We start from the raw sequence: 8,377 nt of genomic DNA on the forward strand, positions 1-8,377 counted from the left end.
TTTCAATAGCCTATTGTTTGTTTTCCTGCAATGAGTACTTTTACTTTTAGTACATTATCCTAATCGTACTTGAATACTTTTACTTAAGTGCCATTCTCGATGAAGTACGTTTACTTAAAATTGAGTAGGCCTACAGTAAAGTATCTGAATACGTTTTCCAGCACTATTAACGTTGTGTTTGCAGCTTTACAGGGGGGAGTCAAAGGGGAGTCAAAGGAAGGGGGTGTTACAATGAAATGAAGCCGACTCATGTGACGCTTTCTCCCACAGCTCTTAAGTAAACAGGGGGAAGTATGGCGCTCGGTGTTGTTTGGTTTAGAACAACCTTTTTAAGTTGTTTTAAACTTAAAAAGTTAACCGCAGGTAAGTTAACTGTTATGACGTTTTACGTGTTTTACTATTCGTGTGTTGTTGCAGAACTGTTGGTGGTTTTCGCATACAGTAGCCTATCGTTGAGACTAATTTAAAGGCAGAGAACTAAACAAGTGTTGAGACCAGTGCCCTGTACTACGAAGCCAGTTCAACAGACCCTGGATATGTTTGAGTTATCTGGCTTAAATAACCCTAACAAACGCGATCTCGCTTAGCGGTCCTACAACGCTGGTTGTGACTGCATCCCTACCCGATTTGCATTGCGCATGTGCGAGATGGTCCGCCATATAGAGTGGCGAAGTCACGCCCATCTACTTCCGCCCCATGGGACCTTATTTCGGAAAAATAATGGGGGCCCTCTGTGAATCGCAGAGAGGGCCAGACGAGCTTCTTTCATGTAACCCTTCACATTCAACAGAGACTGAACAGGCAGATTCGAAGGATTTATTTCTTTGGAAATGTTATTTTAAATACAATTAAATCAAGTTTTTTTTCGGTAAAACTAATGAGAAATATAACAAAAATAATATTAAAAAAATATATATTTAAAAAATATATATATATATAAGGTCCATGGGACCTTATTTCGGAAAAATAATGTATTGAAGTCAATGGAGAGAAAACTTATCTTTCGATCCCGTTTGAAAATAATTTCCATGTCAAAAAAGTCAGTTTGTCGTAAAACTGTTAAAATATAAGACTATGAAAAATATGCAACTAGAAAGACTACAAATCCCAGAGTCGCGTAAGTGATGTAACAATTGTTTTCCTCCACTGATAGCTAAGATCAGCGCCATATACAGTAGATATAATCTATCTATATGGCGCTGGCTAAGATAAGATAACTTTAACAAGATGCCTGTGTGCCTGTGTGCTGGTTGTTATCATACCAGCAATGGGTCTTGCTCATTCTTTCGCTTCCCGTCTGATGAAAGGACTAGGAGTGTGTGGATCAAGCTAGCTAGTAGCTAGCACGTTAGTTAGCATTACAGCCGTGTCATTTTTATTAGCCTTAACATGAAGTAACATGAAGTAACCCAACATGTTAAACAGTAAGAGTAGTAGTCATATTTCGTGAACCCTTTGAAGAGTACTGTCACCGGTGTGATCATTCTATAATACACCATTTAAGCCCGGGGGAGAAATGCTAACGCTAACGCTAGCGATCTTCTCTACTTCATGCTATCTGCACAAATGGTTGACATTAAACATTAAAACGACCAGGCAGTTCAGAGAGAATCAAAGGAAGGCAGGCAGGCAGCTTTGCATGACATTCTTCAGGACGTGTTTCATTGTGGTGATAGTGAGGATAGTCAATCGTTTTGTTGACAGTAGTGACGGCCATCTTGGTGACGTGTGTTGTTCTGTGAGACCAGAGATGTAGTTCATTGAGCGTTTCACACAAACAAATGTGTTACTTCACAGTTTTACGACACATTTTTATTTTTTTGACTTGCAAAATTGTCTTTTAAATTGACAAACATCATATGTGTAATTCGTGGCACAATTGAAACGGGATCGAAAGATAATCTTTCTCTCTCCATTGACAAAAAAAAAAAAAACGACAAAATAGGTCGATTGTTCAGCAGCTTATTACGACCTATAGTCACGTTTTAAAGTTTACCACCTCTAGTGGTCGTGTAAGAAACAACAATTTGCGGCATATGGGCTGATGCTCCCGTTGATTGCAAACGCTCCGGAGGGTCGTATATTCACAAATAACCCTCTCTGAAAAATCCTAAATTGTAGAATAGTTTGGCCATTAAAATGCTTTTTTATTTGATTTCTAGCGAGAAGTGTATATTGTACTTTTAGAATCCACGTCCAGTGGATGTGTACGATCTATAGTTTGATAGATATTACGAAGATGATTTGAGGTCTCGCCAGGAGAACTTGTATATACTACGTCTTTCCCCCTATTCATTTCTATTGACGGCAGCGTCCATGTAAAGTTGGCGTCAACCCAAGTTGGCAAAAACAGTATTTCCGGTCTCGAAGTTTTCATAATAAAACCGGAAGTATTCCCCTCACTGTCAAATGATTTTACAGTGATATCTGCAGTACTCATCCACTAAAAAACACCAGTTTATTCTTGTTAATTACACAACATTGATTGGTTTAAATTGTGTACAATGCTTAGTTTTGTGTTTTTCCCCTTCGATTCGGAGAAACAAATAGTTTTTTCGGAGTTTAGGATGGCCGAAGACACTACACTACCCACAATCCTCAGCTATCGTTTGGGACTACAACATCCGCTTTGCTTGACAAACCCCGTGATTAGTCCTCAAGCTCTGTAATTGGATGTTGGAGTGGCAGTGCGCCAAGGTTACGCCGAGCATCAAACAGCTCTTTGAAATGGAATGAAACCACAGCAGACTATCCAAAACTGGACTCGAACGGCTCCAGTCCGAGTCCCCCCCTTTATTGATCCCAAGTTGGGAAATGTTTGTGTTACTGCAGCAATTTATTGTTACTTTGTAATTCTACTCCACTACAATTCAGAGGTTAACCTGGTATTTTTACTCCGCTACATTTATTTTAGTTACTTTGCAGATTCTGATTAATGATGTGAAATATATACAACCCTTAAATCAGACTTTAGTTACTCCTGAGTAAAATTCAGGGAAGGTGATTGTCAAGTGCCAAAATAAACTATGCAATATATTAGACGTTAAGTACTTTGTCAGGCTTAATATTTATCTGTAGATACCCCCAACGTTTTTTCTTATTCAAAAGAAGACCTTAACTTAAAGTATTCTTTAATGTTTAAATAAAGCCTTATTAGTTTGTCTGTTTTGCACATCCTCCTGTTAATATATTTGGACGTCCTCCACTGGCTGTTTTATTGTAGAGATCACTACAGTATCTTCTTGATATTTTCTATTCTATATTTCTATCATTGACCTTCTACTTTCCCCCTATTTTGTAAGTAGGCTACTCTTAATATTTAAATGTTTTCATCAAATATAACATATTCAACAACAAAATTCAATAACGTGCTTTAACCACTAGGTGGTGGGGGTAAAATAATTGTCAAGTTTACAGTGTTAACACAATAAATGATACTTTCCAGTATACTTTTCCAGTTTAGTTTATGACTGATTTATTTTGTTATCCACACATATATTGTTTTGATATTTGTAACACCAAACCGACAGAAAAGATGGTCTTAACATGACCCAGTGGTCTAGTTAATAAAACATAGTAATATCAAACATAATTTTACTATTAACTTTATTGTGAAATTAAAACAGAACGGTAAAGAAAAATACAGTTTCAGTCTCTCGATTTTAAGCTTATGCATTGTACCATGAACCTGTATAGACCTGTAACAGTCAACTGGTGAGGAGTTGGAAAGGTAGTTTCTGAAGATGTTACAAATAACACACAACATACAATGCCATAAGAACTTTGTATTATTAGTGTAGGACACTTATGTATGTATAACATCTGAAGATGTGTAGTTTTATTCATGTTTTCACAATTTTACAGGATATTGCTATATTATTTCACATATTGTAGTTCTACACATTAATATCTGATTTGTAAAACATCACAGACAGAAAGGTATATCCGTCATTTAACGGTAAGCTATTGAAATTCTGAATCCATAGATGTGTCTCCCATCACCCAAAACCCCTGACTATTCTCTCAACTCAGTATTTACATTCTTTAATTCAAAGAAAATCAGTAATATCTTTAAAAACTACAAGTCCCTTTCTATCAGCTGTGCACCGTTATGGTGTAAATATAACCTATCTACCAATTGGATCAAATATAAAAGTCAGCCGAATTAATGTTGATACTGCAAGGAGACGTATTGTGTGAAGAGAAATTGAAGATGTTGTTTAATTGCTGATATATTTATGATCCACGTCACGTATTCAGTTTCGGTGGCAGTTCTTCCAGTTTGTCCAAAGGTCTTCAAATCAGGGCTCTATAAATAGAGAACTACGGAAGATGTGTAATATTTAATGCAGCCGAACCGTGTATTACAATGCCGTTATGTGATGACTTTCAAAGAGAAAAGCAAGTGCACACGGAATAAAGTATTATTATTTTATTTATGTTTTGATCTTTTCGGATTTCATATCGCATAAACACCATATCCCAACATGCATTGCGACTAAAATATCCAATCACCAAGCTTGAAAGATAGCTGAGGATTATGGGTAGTTAGATGTTTTAGCCTATCAAAACCTCTGAAAAAAGAAACGTGTCTCTCAGAATCGAAAGGGAAAAATCTATGGGAAAAACACAAAAGCAGTGTACACAATTTAAACCAATTAATGTCGTGTAATTAACAAGGATAAACTGATGTGTTCTATTGGATGAGTACGGCAGATATCACTGTAAAATCATTTGACAGTGAGGGGAATACGGTTTTATTATGAAAACTTCCGAGACCGGAAATACTGTTTCACCCCGTGAGGGTTGACGCTAACTTTACATGGACGCTGTCGTCAATAGAAATGAATAGGGGGGGGAAAGACGTAGTATATACACGTTCTCCTGGCGAGACCTCAAATCATCTTCGTAATATCTATCAAACTATAGATCCTACAAATCCACTGGACGTAGATTCTAAAAGTACAATATACACTTCTCGCTAGAAATGTAATCAAAAAGCATTTTAATGGTCAAACTATCCTACAATTTAGGATTTTCCAGAGGGTTATTTTTTTGAATATACGACCCACCGGAGTGTTTGCAATCAACAGGAGGTCGAAAACTTTAAAACGTGATTATAGGTCGTAATAAGCTGGTGAACAATCAACCTATTTGGTCGTATGAGTTGGAGGACTTGTTGCCCAAGTTGGTCAGTAGTTTGCAAATTAGTATTAGGCTGCTTAATACAAACCAGAAAGATGACACAAAACCGTGGAATATATGGCAAAACCTCTCAAAGCAAAATACATTAAACCAGAACATGCAACCCATTCATGGCCAATATTTCTTAAATCTAAATTTGAACAATGGGCCCTTCTTCAAGAAAAGGTCTCAAAATCAGGTTATAAAGCAGGACCAGAGTTGGGTGTAACGCGTTACTGTAATAATATTACTTTTGTCGGTAACGGAGTAGTGTAACGCGTTACTTTTATAATTCAGTAATCACACTACAGTTACTAACATTGCCCCGACACGCGTTACTTCGTCACTTTTATAAAATCAGTCATAATCACACTGACAGACAAGAGGGGTTTCCGCCGCAGGTTTATATGTACGTAATCTGCGCGACTTGCACGTCCACATCTCCGCGTTGCAGTGCTCCATAAACATGGCTGAGTCAGCGATAACTTTCGAGGGGTGGAGGTATGCCCATTATTTTGAGTTCGTCCGAAGAATAGTCAGGAATGTGACGGTGAGGTGCAAACTGTGTCCAGGTCAGAAGCTGTTATACACTGCTGTAAACACCACGTCAAACCTCAACAAACACCTGCAAAGAACACATGCTAAGGTGAAGCTAATAGCTAAGGACCCCCGAACCCAGAGTGAGGATGTTGTGAGTCGCCGCCGCCGATTCCGAAGCAGCACAAATTAGAATTTGGAGGACCGGTAACCAAAGCAGAGATGGACAGGCTTGTAGCATCCTTCATAGTAGAGGTAATGTTGCCCATTTGCACAGTGGAATCACCATCGCATCGTTCAGAGATATACTGCGCAAAATACAGATAGCAGGAGACAGAGGACAGCCATAGTCAGAGCTATCTGGATCAGTCTTATGCGACAATGGAAACTGAACTAAAGAGAACTTTTGAAACTTTAGCAGTCTGCGTGATCTGCCTGCAGGGAGGGGCGGGCCGGCCCTGCGAGTAAAGTAACGAGTAAAGTAACGAGTTACTTTATGTAGAGAGTAACGAAGTAGTGTAATATATTACTTTTTTTAAAAGTAATATGTAATATGTAATATATTACTTTTTTTTAGTAACGACCCCATCTCTGAGCAGGACCTAGCTGAAGACCTATATCAGTAAATAATATGTTTGAATTAGTAGTGTGCATAGTATAACCAAACAATGTAAGAATAAGACATACTATTACTACTGCCCTCTCACCCAGCTCTTCTACATGGCATGTTTTCCCCAGAGCTATCCCAACATTAATTTTGATGACGTTCAGTTTCACATAGAGCAACTTTACCATAAAACGCCTGCCACTCAGCTCAAGCTTTTTACAACAAAGGTCTGCATGTTTTCGACTGTAATCATGATATTTACAGAGTTATTTTACTCTTAAATTTGTATTATTACATTGAATAGTTATCTGCACACCACATAGCATTGTGGTGTCACTTCTGCCTCATTGAAACCATGAAAGAGCAATAGTGCCACCTAGTGACCGGTTTAAGACATTAGTGGCATCTACCAAAGTGTTAAGGTTTTTTAATTTTGGTTTTGAGAAGCGAGAAATTAAGAACAAACACTTGAGTGGCCTCCTGATATAAGCCGCATGCACACACACACATGTACCAACACAAATACAACACGTTTGATGCAGACCAAAGAGTATGGTACACAGACAAATTGGCACAGAAAAGTGAAAATATCAAACGACATGTGCGGTGTAAATCTACTTTCTCTATTCAGAAATGAGTCAGAAACATGTGCTTATTCACCAAACTGCCTTCAAACCACCTGCTCTAATGTAGCATACGCATACTAGTAAACACCGAGCAGCTTTTAATGGTAAACGCAGGATGCTGGTGACTCAGAGGACTCACCGGGAGAAGCAGTGGTGGCAGACATGTCTGGACAGCTTGTTGGACACACAGCAGGCCAGCGGCTCTGCAGAGTGAACCAGCTCTCCCCTCTGGATCTTGGCTGCAGCCCGCAGCCCGCAGACCGTCCCCCTTTCCCGGGCTCACGAAACGCTCCAGCTTCGGTGCCATAGCCGAGATTCCCTCCACGTGAAGCGAGCACTGTGTTTACATCCGTAACGGAGAGGAGCGTGATGACGTCACAAAAACGTGCGAATCTTTGCCTTCCATCAATGCACTTTATATTAGTTTCAAATATTTGTATTGAGAAGAAGCATACAAGTGTGTAAGCAATAGTATAGACTTCTTTGGGGTGGAAATCATGCTTCTCTTTTTCAACATAGAAGACAAAAAGAACAGCCAACAAGAAATAATAAAGAAAAAACATAGCATGACAGGAATACCATACTTAATGACATACATAATCATACTGGGAAAGAACATACAAAATAGTATATAAGTACATAAATAAATAAACTTAAACGGTGCAAATGTGCCCAGACTACTAGAGCACATTTTGTGTCTTGATATCTTGTTGAAAAAAAAGTTTAACTCCATCTGATTCAGCCAGCTCTACAGTTTGGTTGACATGCTATGCACAAAACAACCTCTAGATGTCACTGTGGTTCAAACAGAATGCCCTTCAGCTAGCTTCCACTGAGAAAGTTGGCATGCTAAAAATCACTCCTGAAGAAATCACTATTTTTGGTCAACTTTTGTAAGGTAACCATATCATTTTTGACATATTTTAGTGTCAGAGCACTTACTGAACAGAATTAGATAACTTGATGCACAAACATTTTTTGTAACAAGGGTGTAATTATTTTTTAGAAAATATGCTCAACCAACCGGTCGAATTGGCCTTCATATTGTATAGCAATATGACTTTTTCAGAGTTTCAGAGATGTTTTCCAATAAAATATGGTAAATAAATGGCTATATTCATGGTAATATTACTAAATCTATACTGCCTTATGAGTCTCAGAGTGAAAGAGTGATAATAATGTATATAGCACCTTTCATGCATGCACACAGATGAGCAAGTTAGGCCAGCACAGGATATAGACATTTGCTGTTAGGCCAGTTGTTTGTTGTTAGGCCAATTCAGCATATACAGCCAAATATTTATACATCGGTGGGAGTGAGCTAAACTCTATGTATTAAAGTTAAATTAAGCATTTTTTTTCTAAGATTTTATTTGAGCTTTTACCATTTGCATTTCTACTGCTTTATAAGCCATGACTTTTA

The sequence above is a fragment of the Trematomus bernacchii genome, unplaced genomic scaffold, assembly GCF_902827165.1.
Source record: "Trematomus bernacchii unplaced genomic scaffold, fTreBer1.1, whole genome shotgun sequence".
NCBI classification, from domain to species: domain Eukaryota; kingdom Metazoa; phylum Chordata; class Actinopteri; order Perciformes; family Nototheniidae; genus Trematomus; species Trematomus bernacchii.